The following is a 16652-nucleotide window of genomic DNA, read 5'->3' on the forward strand; positions in this document are numbered from 1 at the left end:
CTTCTTTCCACTTACCCTTTTTTTGCAATATTTCCAAATACCTATTTTTCTGTTATTTCATAGAAGCCTTATTTCTATTAACTCCAAATGACTTCCCAAATGCCAAATTTTAAATTCTATTTTTTTGTGTGTCTGGGGGTGAGAGTGGGGGAGAAATAGAGTCAAAACCCACAATGCAGAATTTGCAAACTCTGCTTTGTAAGTGGATTAAGAATGCAACGCCAAATAGCCTGACATTTAGCTAAGCCCCAGATTGTCAGCATATGACTACAGTTACTAAATATAATCAGGCAAATAATAATTAATCTTGCTGCATCTTAGTACAATCTGTATCTTATTGTTTTTCAGTATGTTCATATTTAGTGATCACATTCACAGAAAGATTTTATCGTGCCAAGTGAATTTCGTCACCTTATATTCCTAAATACATCAATGATTATTTTAAAACGATCATGAAGAAACACATAAACATGTTCTGCAGCCTCCAAATGGTGGCTTTACCTTTCATTACCTCCTTAAGTCCAAGAGATGGCATTTTAGCAATTCTGTTGTTAGTTTTCTTCCAAACACAGATTTCTGGCTCTTTTAAAATTATCAGCTTGATCTAAAATGTACAGGTTGGCATTACAAATTCCAAGAACTATGACTTGAAAGGGAAATCTATTTGTAGACTTTCCAAACTATTCTTCTGCAAAAAGACACACAAACATAACATTTTAATACAGAATTTGTGAAAACAATAGATCTGTTGTGGCTGCATTAGCTTATATAAAACTATATTGGTAAATATAGAAAAGAACTCCCAAGAGGAAAGATGCATTTCTGACTTACTATTTCGCTATATTTTAAGAAAACTCACATGAAGTAATGCATGGAAAAGTTCATTATAAATTATAGCATAATATTTTATTTTTACAGTGGTTTAGCATTATCATTTTTTCTTTTTTATAATTATCATGCATGTTATTAGGAAGTTGTTATAACTAGTTTACAGGCAAACTTGGCTTAATAGATCATAAATACAACAGCAAATACGATTGTCTGAACCCTGAAATATGTTTAGAGTAATAAATCTCCCATAAGAGGAAACAAGACAAGTGTGTGCTATAAATGCAAGAGAAATTTGAACATTTATTTTTCATGTAGATATGTGTTAGGTCGGGGGAGCGGGGAAGGGCACGCAACTGGAGCTGCGGAGGCTGCGTCGCCTCTCCCAACCTGACTTCTGGACCTGATGAACAGCCCCTTCCAGTCGTCACCTGACCTCCATCCTTAAAAGCTGCCCGCCAAAGCCCGCGTGCAGACTCACCTCTCTCCATCTTGGGTTCGGTGAGCTCTACCGGAGAACGCAGAAATAAACTCACCCACTTTAAATTTCCCGGTCTACCTTCCTTCTTTCTCACCCTTTCCCCTCCTAAACCTTTTGTGTTAGATTCATTTGTCAACTTGGCCAGGTGAGCACACCTAGTCTTGTTGCTGCGGACATAAGCCAATGGTACGTGAACCTCATCTGTTGCTAAGTACATCTGCAGTCAGCTAGGAGGCGTGTCTGCTGCAATGAGTGACATTTGACTTAATTGGCTGATGTTTAAATGAGAGAGCGCAACATAGCACAGCTAAGCAGCTCGGCATTCCTCATCTCAGCACTTGCAGCTCAGCCCAGGCCTTTGAAGATGCAGAAAAAAGTCACCCCAGGGAAAGTTGTTGGAACCCAGGGGCCTGGAGAGAAGGCTAGCAGAGACCATCCTGTACCTTCCACATAAGAAAGAACCTCAGTGGAAAGTTAGCTGCCTTTCCTCTGAAGAACCAACAAAATAAATCCCCTTTTATTAAAAGCCAATCCATCTCTGGTGTGTTGCATTCCAGCAGCTAGCAAACTAGAACACCTTTCAACATGCAATCTAAAACTGAAGAAATATTGCAAAAACTGGACCCTAATGAATGAAATCCTGGTGGCACTCAGTGGAAGCAAATGCAAATTCTCTCTTAGGATGCTCTCTTAATCTAAGGTACACAAGAAAAACATGAAGAAAAACACTAGCAACAGTAACAAGAAACTTTGCTAAAGATGAGATCCATAATTGTCAAGGAAAACGTTATGAGGGAGAAACAGTAAATATAGCAGATCAGGATTCCAAGGAATCATTTGAGATAATAGGAGATTCTGATAGAATATAAAACAAATATACCTGAAACTAATAGAGAGATAATTGTAAGAAAATAAATCATAGTAAGAAGGCAGAAAAAAATGAAGATTTTCTAAAGAAACAAAGTAGCTATTAACAAAGAAGCATAATATTGTGCAAATGAGATACTAAGTGATTGAGCTAAACAAAGAAAAAATTAGTGGACTGAAAGATGTAAACAGATTGAACAGAATACTGCAGAAAAGGAAAGAGATGGGATATTGAGGCCATAAATCAAAGTTGTGACACATATCCCAGAGGAGTTTCAGAACAGGAGAATACTTGTTTCAAAGAGAATTTTCCTGAGTTGATGAAAGACATAGATTCTCATTTGATAGGAGCACACTTATCTTAAGACCAGACTAAAAAACACAAACACATAATTACTTATAAAGGAAGAACAGTTAGACAACCAGTGGACTTCTCAACGGATAAATAATTTTCAAACTACTGAGGGGGTCAATCTAGATTTCGTGCCCTAGTTTTCATTTAATACATTAAGTTTTTCATCTAAGAATGGGAGCTTTGCATTAAGTTTTTTATCATTCCATATACTTTTATTTTATTTCAAACTTGTATAGAGCTACTACAAGGAAACAGAAAATCAAAATCAGCCATTGAAAATAAGCTGAGGTTAGTATCAAATATTTATATCTTTGGATAATAAAGTGCTTAAATCTGGGTGGGGAAATAATAATGACAGTCATCAATAAATGTATTATAGGTTTATTGCAGTTACCACTGAAATGATAAGTATCATTTATGACCAATCACAGTTTTATATGTGAGATATTTTATGATTTCTACAATTTACTAAAACCCATTTCACCATCATAACCATTTATATTCCTGATGCATAAACTCTAGGGAGAAGAAACTGATATCAAGGGATTGACAGGAAAACAATAGAGAAACTGAATAAATTTTATTTTATGGAACAGATCATAGTCAAATGTAATCATTACGAGGATAATAATGGTACAATTTTAAGGGTTGCTGTGAAGATTGAAAATACTATAATACATAAAAATTTATGGGGCCAACAATGACTGCTTTCATGATTATCTACATTTATAGAAGGGGATATTGAGACACAAGGAGGTTAATTTTGCATAAGGTCACACAGTCAGATAAAGGAAGAGATGATATTTGAACCCTTGCAGGTTGTATCAAAAGTCCACACAATTTTTATTCTAAATTGACACTTACTTTAGAGGGAAATGCAATTACCCCTTAGTTACATTTGTGTGGTGGCTTGGAGCTATGTACCCCAGAAAAACATGTTCCTAAAGTTAATCCATTCCTATTGGTGTGAATCCATTGAAAATAGTACCTTCTGATAAAGTTACTTCAGTTAAGGTGTGGGTCAGTCAGGATGTCTTAATTCCATTGCTGGGGTTCTTTATAAGCAGAATGAAATTCAGACAGAAAACTTGGGAAACAAAAAGCTGAACATCCAAAAACATTCCCTTCATCTCAAACAGAAACCTTATACTTACTTGGTCCATTCCTTCCACCCCATGTTTACTTTGTTTCTTCGAGTTTGCATATTCTCTAATATTTTCTTTGTGGTTACCATGGGGCTAAAATTTAATGTCCTAAATCAGTAACAATTGCATTTGCTTTGATACCAACTTAACTTTAACAGCATATATAAATTATGTTCCTATAACCTGCCGCCTCTCCCCTTTATGCAGTTCTTGTCAAAAATTACATATTTATACATTCTGAGTACAAGAATCATTGATTTATCATTACATTTTATGTATTTGCCTTTTAGATCCCATAGGAAATAAAAACTGGAGTTAAAAATAAAACATACAATAGTACTGTTACTCATATTTACTTCATCATTAAATTTACTATGGATCTCTATTTCTTTTGGTCTTCAGTCAATTGCCTATTGTCCTTTTCTTTCAACATGAAGAATCCCATTTAGCATTTTTTGTAGGAGAATATAGTGGTGACAATGTCTCTCAGCATGTTTTGGGGAATGTCTTAAAACCTCCCTTATTTTTGAAAGAGTGTTTTATTGGATTCAACTAATTTGGGGTTGAAAATTTTTGCTTTCAGCACTTTAAGTGTAACTTCCCACTCTTGCATCCATGTTTTCCAATGAGAAATAAGAAGTTAATGTTATGAGCCCCCTTGTATGTGTATGTTGTTTCTCTCTTATGGCTTTCAGAATTCTCAATCTTCAGTACTCAAAGGTTTGAATGCAACAAGGTATGCTGTGGTATTTTGGAATTAGCTTAACTTCTTAGATGGGTATTCATGTCTTCTGTTAAATTTAAGAAGTTTTCAGTTAACATTTCTTTGACTTTCTGCCTCTTTCTTTCTTTCTTCTCCTTCTGAGACTCCCACAATCTATGTATTGATATGTTTGATGGTGTCTCACAGTCTCCTCAGGTTTCTTCACTTTTCTGCTTCTTTTTTTCTCTATCCACCCCTCAGACTCAATGATTTCAATTGTCTTATCTTCAGGTTCACTGATTCTTTCTTCTGCCATCTCCAATTTGCTGCTCAAGTAAGTTTTGGTTTCTGTTAATGTGGTCTTCAGCTCCATTTGTTTTCTTTTCATTATTTCCACCTCTCCATTTATGTTATCTTTTTATTCCTCCATCATCTCCCTGATATCCTTCAGTTCTTTGTAAATATTCTGTTTAGCTCTTTGAACACATTTAGGATTACGCCTATGTCTGGAATATCTCAGGTCTGACATCCTCAATGATGGTTTCTAATACTTTAGTATTCTCCTTTGCCTGTGCTGTTGCTTCCTGTGTCTTTGTATATTTCATAATCTTTTATTTAAACTTGGACATTTTAATGTTTTAATGTGCTATCACTGGAATATTGACTGTTTTCCATTCTTTAGGCTTGAATCCAGATAGTTTTATGAAAGATCTTCCTTTGAATGTTGGGAGTTTGCAAAGAAGAGGGAGAAGAAGAAGATAAAGGTGGAGAAGGAGAAGAGAGAAGAGGAGGAGGAGGAGGAGGAGGGGGAGGGGGAGGGGGAGGAGGAGGAGGAAAAAAACACAAAACGTCTTTCCCAGGCTTTGAATATTGGCCTGTACAAGTCCTCTCCTTCAGAGCTTATCCATACAGTGAGTTTAGAGAATAGCTCCAGGTTAAAGCCTAAGATTCTCCCTGGGCTTTGCTACACAGGTGTTTTTTTTCTTGAGCATGTGCATTTGGAATCCCCCTGTTTACAAAGGTCTGAATGTTGCTCTTCCCTTAGAAACGGTTTCATCAAGATCCTGGGCACTGCACTCACTGTATGTCTTATAGTAGCAATACCTTGCCTCAGGCATCAACTTGAATGCTCTCCCATAGCATTCTATAGGCAATCTCAGTGAATCACCTTCGACGTGGAGAAAAAGTTCTGCGACATCCACTCCCTCAGGCTACCACCAGACACGTATGGCCAGCCACACATTGCCAGTGTGTGAATGGGGGGTATTCTGCTTCCTTGGAATCTGGACCAGAGAGCCACACTAGGAGCCTGGGCCAGCCAGGGTGCCAGGAGATCCTACTACTTATAAGTGTACCTCTGTCCTTCTTTGGTGCTTACCTACTAGTTCAATTCTTTCACTATCTTCTGGACCTTTGTGAAAGATTTTTTATGCCACATCTTGCTGGTTGTACAAAGCTTATATGTGGGGCAAAGACTTGAAGCTTTTCCAATTTCCCTCTTGGGTAGGGAAGGTTATATTGAAGTATTTTTTTTTTAATTCTGTCAAATCTATAATCAATTAAGGACCTATAGGGAAGTTTACAGCTTGAGTCATCTCATAAAATGTGATATCTTTCCATTTACTTATTCAAGTTACTTTCATGTATCTTCATAAAAGATGATGCAAAGAACAATAGTATATTTTAAAATAATATGTACTGCAAGTTTTTTTTTATGTGCCTCAAGTTACTTTTCACTCCATAGCAATAGTTTGTGAATATAAATTATTGTAAAATTATTTTGATTTCTCTTGTTAACTGAACTTGTTTCCCAAAGAAAAATAACAGTATAGAGCCAAGGGTCTTACTCTTCTTACATTTTATTGAGGTTGAACTAAAGGGAAATGGCCCTGCTTCTGGTGAAATAGCCTGTAAACTGAGAATTTCTATTTTAGTTTCCCAAGGGCTAAAACACAGGCCATGCAATGATACTCAAAAGTAGCAATTTATTGGCTCACATTTTCAGAGGCTAGAAGGCTTGCTTTCTTCCAGCATTAGTATCTTCTGGCTGGTCAGCACCTTTGGAGTTCCATGGATTTCCCATGATATGGAAATGCACATGGTGGTGCCTCTTCCATTCCCTCCTGGGAAATACTGACTTCCAGCTTTTGCATCTCCCATGGCTTTTCTTCTTGTGTCCAATTTGCTTTGTTTATAAGGACTTCAGCATACTGGATTGAGGCCCACCTCATTCCATTGGGCATATCCTAACTAATAACATCTTCAAAAGTCCTCATTACAAATGGTTTTACACCCACAGGACTAAGGTTGGGACCTGACCCCCCTTTCAAGGGGGACATAATTCAAGCCCCAACAGTTTCCAACAGTCGCAAAGTTAAAACTCAAGAGTAAACATAAACATATCCAAGTCCTGCCAAAATGATTTTAAGGAAGAATGCCCATACCACAAAAATAAATGTCTTTTGAAGAAATAATCTGAAAATTGGAGGGATTGATCATTATTCCCCTTTGCCCACGTTTGATCAGCACCACTCAAATAAATAGGCAGATTTTCAGTGAATTTGTACTCAATGCTTAATTCAGTTAATATATCTGAAGCTAAAGGTAAGTGGTCAGAAAAAGACAATCAGGCATGCTTTTAGAATACGTACCATATTGTTTCTTAAGTGTTATTGTTCCTGCAAAAAAATGTTGCATTTGACCTTATAGAAGAGACATGTTGTATTTATAGAACCTGAAGATGTCCTGCTACATAGTAAATATTCTGTAAATATCTGGTCATTGCTTGAATGCATTCATTAATGTAGAAAACATGATCATTTTACTTAAAACTCTTGTTAACATAAAATGTGCCTCCAATTCAGAAGTTTTATTCTTAGAAAGAAAAAGCACATATATTTTTTCAAAGAAATGTTTTATTGTTGGAAATATATTTTGAAGCCATTCATTTGTTATAGACACTTATCTACTATCAGGGTTTGTCAGTACATTTCCCCAAGGTGTTTTCTGAACCAGTTTTATTCCAGTTCGGTAAACTCATTGAATCAGTCTATGTGAAGTTTAGACAAGTCCCTTTTGTCTCAGGAAAGCAATAGAAGACGTGGAGGGTCAAATTCAGAAAGACGTTCTTCAACTAGTCACACGCATTCTCAAGATGGATTATGCTGATTGCAGTAGGCATGGAAGATAATGGCAAAGAGATACTTAATGGAATATTCAGTTACATCATAATTGTGGCTCATAAGATTCAGTAATCATAACTAGAAGCCATACCTACTGTCATTGGCTTGGAGGAAGGATAGTGTACAGGTTTAACACATAACAGCTTAACCACAGCTAATTATTTATGATATTTGGGGAAAGAAATCATAAGCAGAATTTTCAGAACTATTTTGATGAGGCCTTACATTTTCCCTTGAATTTTGAAATATTTAACAGGAACTTAGCTTTATAGAATTGTAACATATCTCATATTTGTGGGATCACTCCTGATACATGCTTTGTTTCCTCTGCATAATTATTCATAGCACTGCCTTTTACTCCCACAAGTTTAATGACAAAAGAGGAAATGAGAACTCAGAGTTTTCAGTAATATCTTCTTATGTAATGATATAACTGTTAATGATCTGTATATATTCAATCCAAGAAAAAAATTGTGCCCTTCATTGTGACTACACCCTATATAAACAAAGCAGGATCTTCAAGATCTCATTGGAGGGATTATCTTTACATGTTTTATTCCATGAAATAAAAGGATTGTCAAGGTATTTCATCTTCTATTAGAATAAAGCAATCCACGGTATCAGCCTGGCATACCAAGGATTTATTGATTGTGTAGTCCAGACTCCTACATCATGACGAGCATAAACCCTGCTTCTTGCCACTCACACTTCACCTTACAGTGTTGCAGCTGTGCTTAGCAGCAGAATGCCAGATGGCACGGAGACATCAATTGATTACTACTCAAGAACAACGTCACCTACCAGAACAGACTACACACAAATTGACAAAGGCAGTGCTGTGGTTCCAGGCCTGAATGATGATGCCCTTTAAATAGATTTATGGCTGCATTTTTAACACGTGTACTAGTTGGGAAAACTTTTGCCTAAGGATAAAGCTACAAACTTAACTATTATACTATTTTCTGCTAAAACTTTTCTTTAGTTTTTAATTTTTCTATACTTGTCCTCACAGAAGATAAATGTATTGAAACTTTTTGTTGTCTGCCATTGCAAATCTAAAATTACTCAAGCTGTTCTTTAAAAATATATTCTCAAACACGTTTTTGTGAGAAACAGTTATCACATAAACTTGGGTCAGAGAAAATGGCCAGTAGAAAAACAGTGCCTGAAGAATTCTGGGATTCATAAGCTTTCAGCAGGAATTATCTGTCCACAAAGAATGTCTTTCATGAGTAAGTCTTGCTTTTATCGAAGCCATTTGTTATCACTTTTGGCATCATTTTATGTAGCATATCTTGAATTGTTTGCACCAAACCTTAGCAATAAGCTATGTCTGATAGCCTTGAATGGATGCCAATATTGGAGAAATGTACAAGTCAGGTTACTCAGTTTAGCTTTGGTAAATAAGTCAGATTGATTTTTCAAAATAGTACTGAAAAATGTGTTGATTGTTGTAGATTTTTCTCAAATTTACATGAAGAGATGTATGATACCAAATATTCTGCTTCTACAGAAATAGTTTATTGCTGCTTTTCTGCGAGGTATGGATTTCATCTAACTGTTTTTCCTGATAAAAAGTATGTATTTACTTAAGTAAAAATACAGTATCATTTTGGACAGAAAACTGGTCTACTTATCTGACTTGTTAGCAAAGTGTCCCACGTTCTGCAAGGAGGATCTTTACTCAGAAGACCTAAGAAGGTTCTTGGAAAATACAGGACCGTGGTGCCTTATGTTTTGAGTGGCACATTTTAACTCTGAAAGTTTAACTTCATTGTCTAAAACTGTCATCAGTGTCTCCTGGAGCATATGTCCTTAATGAAGGTAGTGGAGACAGAGAATTGGAACTTACGTTTGATTATGAACTGAAATTTGATCTTTTCTGGTTGAAATTAGTATTTCACTTAAATATGTTGTCAATATAAATTTAAAACATATTATCGGGCCTATTTTCTGCTTGCGATGCCTTTCCAATTTGTTACTTAGATTCAACATGAAACTTTCTAATCTTCTTGGAATGGCACTGTCCATACACAGTATTTTGTCCTCACCAAACTTTGCCACCAGCAATAAGTAATGATATCTACTGAACTGACTGGATTCAACCTAGTTAGGCTGATGCGCACTGCTAATAACTGTTTAAATCTCTAGTGCTTCAGATAATGAGGTTACTGGAGTCTGTTGCCCTTTATTTCAACTGGGAACACTTTGCAGGTCACAGGTCTTCTCTGAACTGCCTCATTCCCTGAGAGTATGAAGAACCGCTGAAGCTCTTGCAAGCCCAAACAAGCACTAGATGCATGAAATCACCATCTCTGGCTCTCTTTCCATGTATGAATATCAAGTTGTAATTTCTGTTTTTCTGTGGTTATAATGTACCTCAGCCATCAGACTACTCTACTTTCAGCTTGTTCTTTACCTGATCATGGGTTTATTTTATCTTATACCCATCCTCAAGTGGGAACTTGGGTCCCTTATCAGAGGCCTATGCAATATCTTAAACAGACTTCGACTCCATCTGTTTATATTCCCGTCACTACTCAAACATTTATTTCCTTTCTAAGTCACAGTAAAGATGTCTTGCTGTCATTATATCCTCTGTCCTTCCTACACTTAGGCTTTGGCAAAAAGTTATGTTCTGACCTCTAAGTTTTCTCTTGATACTTGAAATTCAGACTGTAGGAAGAAAAAAATCAATCAATGATATCAGGCTATTATATTCCTGTACTCTAAAAGAGAGTCCAGTTTGAAACTCAGAACTGAGCAATACACTATTTAGGTTGTATTTGACATCTTCTGCTATAACATATACTGTTAATTCCAGGGTATGGGAGCTAGGGTACAACTGTGATTATTGCAAATGAAATTCTGTCGCTTTAATGCCCCATCTTCCCCCAGTAAAATATTGCTTCCATAGAAAAGACACACACATACTCTTGTGTAAAGATGCCATATCATCCTAGAACTTGAAATATCGTGAGAGTTGATTTTGCTACCTCTTGCCATCTCTCTAAGCTTAATTGAGTAAAACTGGGAGCTAGCTGCTATTCCCATATAAGAACACTAGAGAGCACTATGTCTTACCCTAGAACAGTGTTTTTCAAAATAGATGCAGGTCAGAATTACCCGAAGGCCTGTTAAAACAGATTTCTGGGCCCTACTCCCAGAGTTTTTGTTTCAGCAGGTCTTGAATTGGGTCCAATAATTTGCATTTCCCTCACTAGGAGCTTAGCCATCAATACAGGCATAGCCTTCCTTGGGTGTTTGTGCATCATTACCCAGTTTTGGGTTGCAGTTATATCTGACTCGAGAGGGATACAGGTGTCTTCATATCTTAAGTATTCCCAAGACTCAGTGGGACACTCTTCTCTGGGTTCTCAAGATGTACTCAAAGTGACTCAATGTCCAAATGACCAGTTTAAAATTTTCCATATCAGTCTTTTTCTACAAATTCTAGCCTCTTCAGATATTCTCTAGGTCACCACCAACATTTAGGGCTTGAGATCCTGCTATGGAAATGATTCCTTTGTACTCGAAAAGAATTTATCTTTAAAGTTGAAAGTTCAGGAAGAAACTTTCAAGATTACTTTCCATGCCTTCCTTTTCTCCTTTTCTTACTTTTTCTGAGTATCCTGTTGATTCTTTGATGTGATTTTTTTTCCTCCCAAGGTCATCACCTAGGGTTCAAATGACTAGATGCTCCATTTTTTTTTTAGAGACTGGTTTTAGATCTATAATAGGGATATAAATCCCCAGAAGTAAAAAGTTTGGGATGTACAACTGTATAATTCATATGCTAAATATCTTTCCCTTCAATGTCTCTAAAACTTTAGAACTCCGCTGGTATTATTCAAATGATTTATAACAGTAAATAATTCTTTACTTATTTATTTGTTACCCTGGGAGTAAGTAATGGAGTGTTCACAGCGACCATTTTGAATGGACCTCAGAAAATCCTTGCAGCATAGGTTAGTATTACTTCCCTGGGATAATTCATGGGCTACCTGTAGAAGACTGCTCGTGAAGACAGTGATGAGAAGCACAGCCTACATGGCTTCTCAGATAAGATAAGTAAAGTGCATCAGTACATGGTCTTGCAGAAACCGATGTTCTTAAGCTATTGGTGTGTATCTTGTGTAGCTCCACGATGGTGGTATGACCGATGCTGGCCAGGCTTATATCATATTTGATTCTTCAGAAATAGTCTTGATATGTCACTTCTCTAATAGTAAGTTTCTTCTAAATTCCATTCTATACTGGATGAGTCAAATCTTCCTGGCATCAAGTCACATCTTCCTATTTTTGTGTTGTGGCATGTATTTATGTCCTGCTGTGTTGAATATTGTCCTTTCTACTTTCAAATAATATGTTATTCTCTCAACGAAGCACAACTCTTTTAAATCAAAGCTTGGACTTTCAAACAGATCCTAATTCCTGCCTAATAAACTTAAAACTCCTTGATGCAATGTACATTGTCCAGACCTTGTGTGACTCAGGAATCATGACCATCAAGAGAAATAGTCACCTTGATTCACCACTATAATTCCAGAATAAGCAAATAAGACATAATAATTAATGAAAAACATAGTAAGTAGTTATCAGTAAACAGTACTCCATATCATAAACATAAACATGCTGTAGGACTTCTAGGAAAGAGGGTGGAGTAGGAGATTCCAAGACACAATCTTTACACGTATACACACACAAACTGTTAAACAGGATGGAACTGTCTACAACAATTGGTTTGGAATTCCAAAGCTATAGTAAAGAACAGGACATTGCTCTCTCTCTGCAGTGGCACCGGCATCTTTCACTCTCACAGCAGGCCAGCATGGGGTCTGGTCTTCACTGTTGAACAAAAGAAACATAAAAATTCCCATCCCCCAAAACAAGGGCAATCATAGCAGATCATTGAGCGTAGCTTTTGCTTAACAAGTTACAATTTCTAGGGGCCTGGCTCTGAGGGCAGCTACTATTTCCACCCTTCCTGGACAGGAGCAGAGGCAGTGGAGATATAAAGGCACAACACTTCCTCATGGGTGAAGGGGACAGTTGGCTGAAGGGCTGTATTTGTTGGGCAAGCCATGAAAGTTCAGCTTTGGGAAGCCATCAGAAAAATTTTTAGCACCCTTCCTTATTTCCTTCCAAGACACCTTGGAGCCAGTTTGCAATTCCCTTGTGGGTCCCTGATCCTGTTTTGACTTGGAAAGACTGACTTGGGAGAGTTCTCTCTCAAGTGCCCCTGCTCCCAGGATTTTCACTCCAGACAAAAGTAGGTTGAGACAATAAAGGGAGCTTAAAAAAAAGCAATAGAGGTGGTCAGTCTGGGACAAATGTCTACTGGCTTCAAACACCTAGGAAAGGGAAGTTTGTCTCCTGGAAAACAAACGGCACAAACAGACTCCTGTAAATATGGGGATTTCAAAACAACTAAGAAGCAAAAGCCAAGACAAGATAGAGGCCCAGGAAAAAATAGAGAAAATCCTGCACATTGCATTTGCTTTGATCAGACCTTCCTGATAAGAAGGCTGAAGCTCCAAAAAAATATCTGCCCTATCACCAGTTGGTTACAAAACCAAGAAACAGACATATCAGGAAATAAATCCCACAGTCAAAATTTTAAAATAATAAAATATTCAGTGTGCAATAAAAAGGTAGAAGACGAAGAAACAAGAAATGATGGCCCAACAAAAGGAAGAGAATAAAATTCCAGGAAATACCATTGAAGAATGGAATACGGATAGACAGAAAAAATATTTTAAAAAATGACCAATATATGATGAAGTATATTCTGCTTCATGATCATTCTGTTTGGTGTTCTCTGGGCTTCTTGCATATTTATGCAAAATAACTATATTTTCCAAAAAACATATTCAATGAGAAGAATGGCATTTACATATTTAAAAGTTCCTTTAATGTCTGTTTTAATTAAAGTCAGTTGGATTCTTATACCTGCTTTTGCATTTAATCTGTATTGATATCATTTGTCATAGAGCTTCTAGAAAACTCCATCATATATGCATAAGATGATGAGCATTAAAAAGGCAAATAAAGTCTCAGTATTTTGAAAATACGTTTGCCTTTATTGAACCACGGAAAAGGGAAACCCCGGGAGTTGAAAACTGTTGGCCTGATAACTATTTGATAATTTTGTTGTTTTTTTATAGCAACTCAACACAATATCTCACCATAAGAAAAATAAGAAAAATAAGAAAAAACAAGTAGAGAAGATAAACAGATTCAGAAAATGAACATAAAAACTGCTCCTTTTTTCCATGTCCGTCTACTTGTTTGTTCCCTTTCAACTTTTCCTGAATATTTTTTTTCCCCTAAGTGGAGCATATTTAACTTGAATACAACTTGAAAGAAAAAAAAATTGTTTCTTTTCTTTTTTGTACTAATCCATTAGAGGACCACTACTTTTTCTTAATCAGAAAATGATAATTTATTGGCCACATGAGAAAAATCAAAATGTTTTGAAATTTATAAATTTCAAATTTAGTGTTTGCTCTTCCATTTGGCAGCAGAATTTCTGATAGTATTCACAATTTTTACAATAAAGATATCAAATTTATTGTACGCCAATCCAGATTGATACCTGTGCCAGCAATTTTCAAATGTCCCTGAGTACAAAGTTTTCAAAATTCGGTTAAGAAATATAACAATGAAAATCACATGGCATATAATTCATTACCCTAGTTTATAACCTTAAAGTTCAATAACGGCTGTTAATATAATAAATACATAGCTAGATGATAATTTCTTTTGCATAATTAAAAAATATTAAGCTTAAAATGTAGCTAAAATGATCACGTATATTTACGTATGTTCCTATGGTACCATAACTGCTCACATGGAACTTTTAGAAAATGTGTTTGTGTGTGTCTGGTGGTGCCCGTATGGGGAGAGACAGAGAAAAAAAGAGTGAATATAAAGAAGTAAAGGGCCTAGTAAATGTTAGTATCTAATTTTTTTTTCCTCCATACAAAAATCAGAGGAACTCAGTGTTTGTGTTCTGAGTTAAAACTCAGATATTCAAATATTAATAGATATAAATATTTCCATATTAAAGATCCAAGAAATATATTGTTTGTGAACCATGTCTCTGCCAGTTATTTATATTCATATTATACCTGTTGATTTATCTGCCTTTCTTAGGAATCATTACTCTGTATTCCAAGTCACTAGCTCTCTATTAATATCATCTTAAAGTCCTTTACAACTCAAGTTGATTAACCTTTTCCCTTTGAAATAAAAGCTTTTTTTTTTCTGAATGGCTCATTTTAAAATATCCAGTTCTGTAATCTGCATTCCAAAGACAATTGGCATAGCACCACAATTCATACATCTTGATATCACCATTTTTTCATTTGCATCAATATTTTCTCCATATAAGAAAATGAGATTCTTCTCCTTATAGCCTGGAGAGCATTACCACTGAAAATTAAAATTGTATTGAGAATTGAATGCCAGTTTTGGAAATGCCTTTAAGCATAGAGTGTTTTCAGCACTTTTTATTAAAATGAATAAATTTTGAGCTTACCTTCTCCATCAGAAATTAATCTTAGAAATGTTTTACCTTAAAGATTAAAACCACAAAATATAATAAATATATTTACCAAGGAATCCATCACCCTTAAACAAAAGTGACACAACTAAAATTACCAAAACAAACTTTACCATATAAATGCCTTCACAACAGAAGGCTTTGACATTCTCTGAATGTGTAAGTGGTATATGATCATGTACCTCTTATTATAAGCATCTGTGCAAAGTTTCCAGATTCATGCCATGATTTCTACATATTGGGTAATTTATCATTATGCCATCTGTTTAAAAAACTTAGTTGCCAACACAGATGGATTATCAGGAAAATAAATTATTTTGTGCCTTTATGTAAATTCTTTTAATGATATATGCATGTAAATTCTGCATATATTATTAGCTTTTCAAAGCAAAATAACATTTAATTATGAAACAAGCATTGAAAAATGAATATAATTGCAATGAAAGCTATAATTCTTAACCAAAATGATAAGCAAATATCAAATGTTTTAGTCAGTTCATGAAAAAAAAATATGAACTAAAAATGACAAAGTGGTAAGTCTGGGAGAGAAACTCTATTTACCTGTATTGTTTTTTTTCTATCTCCAGTCATACTGATATAATAATGATATAAACTTATTTCCTTAGAAAAATGGTTGTGTGTGTGTGTATATATATATATAAAACTATAGTCAGTCAGTTAGTTTGTATTTATTACTTCCTTGGGCAATTTATATGTAATTACAATGATTGTCTCTGAATACCTACTAAGGTTAATTTTGTAAGTGGAAACAGAAGGTATCTCATAAAAGTTCTTATATTAAAAATTCTTTGAGAAAATGACCTTAACTTATAGCTTATAGAAATTCTGACTCTAAGGGATTTTTTTAAAGTTACCTAGCCCAATTCCTTTATTTTATGAATGAGGAAATTGTTTTCCAGGGAGATTAAGAACTCAGAATGACAAAACTGTCATGTAACCATATCTTCTATGTTCTGTTAAAAATGAGTGAAAAAAATCTATATACATTAACATATTTCCTCTATTAGTGTTTTTTGCATACCACCTCCTATTAAGGAAATGAGTGTGAAATTGCCAGAATAAAATATATTTCTAAAAATGTAATAAGAGCACATGACTTTCTTATCAACCGTTTTAAATATTTAAGATAAATAATCAGTTTTATGGAGTTACATATTACTAGATAGTACAATAATCTAGAATTTACTGCTTATAGACTTTGAATATGATCATATTTCTCGATCGGTTTTGAAAGAGGAAAAGAGTGTCTCCGTGTCCTCATCTACCATCACAGGTGCCATACAGCGGATTGACTTAAACAATGGCCATTTATTGGCTCACGTTTTTCAAGATAGGATGAGATTCAGGTATCAGCCAAGTCATGCTTGAACTAGCTGCTGATGATCTTTGGGGTTTCTTGGCTTTTACTGCTACCTTACATCATGTGGTAATGTACTTTCCTTCCTCTTCTGGGTTCCATTGACTTCTGGCTTCTTTCTGTGGCATTCTCTAACAGTGCCTGAA

This window comes from Tamandua tetradactyla, chromosome 5 (assembly GCF_023851605.1).
Source record: "Tamandua tetradactyla isolate mTamTet1 chromosome 5, mTamTet1.pri, whole genome shotgun sequence".
Lineage (NCBI taxonomy): Eukaryota > Metazoa > Chordata > Mammalia > Pilosa > Myrmecophagidae > Tamandua > Tamandua tetradactyla.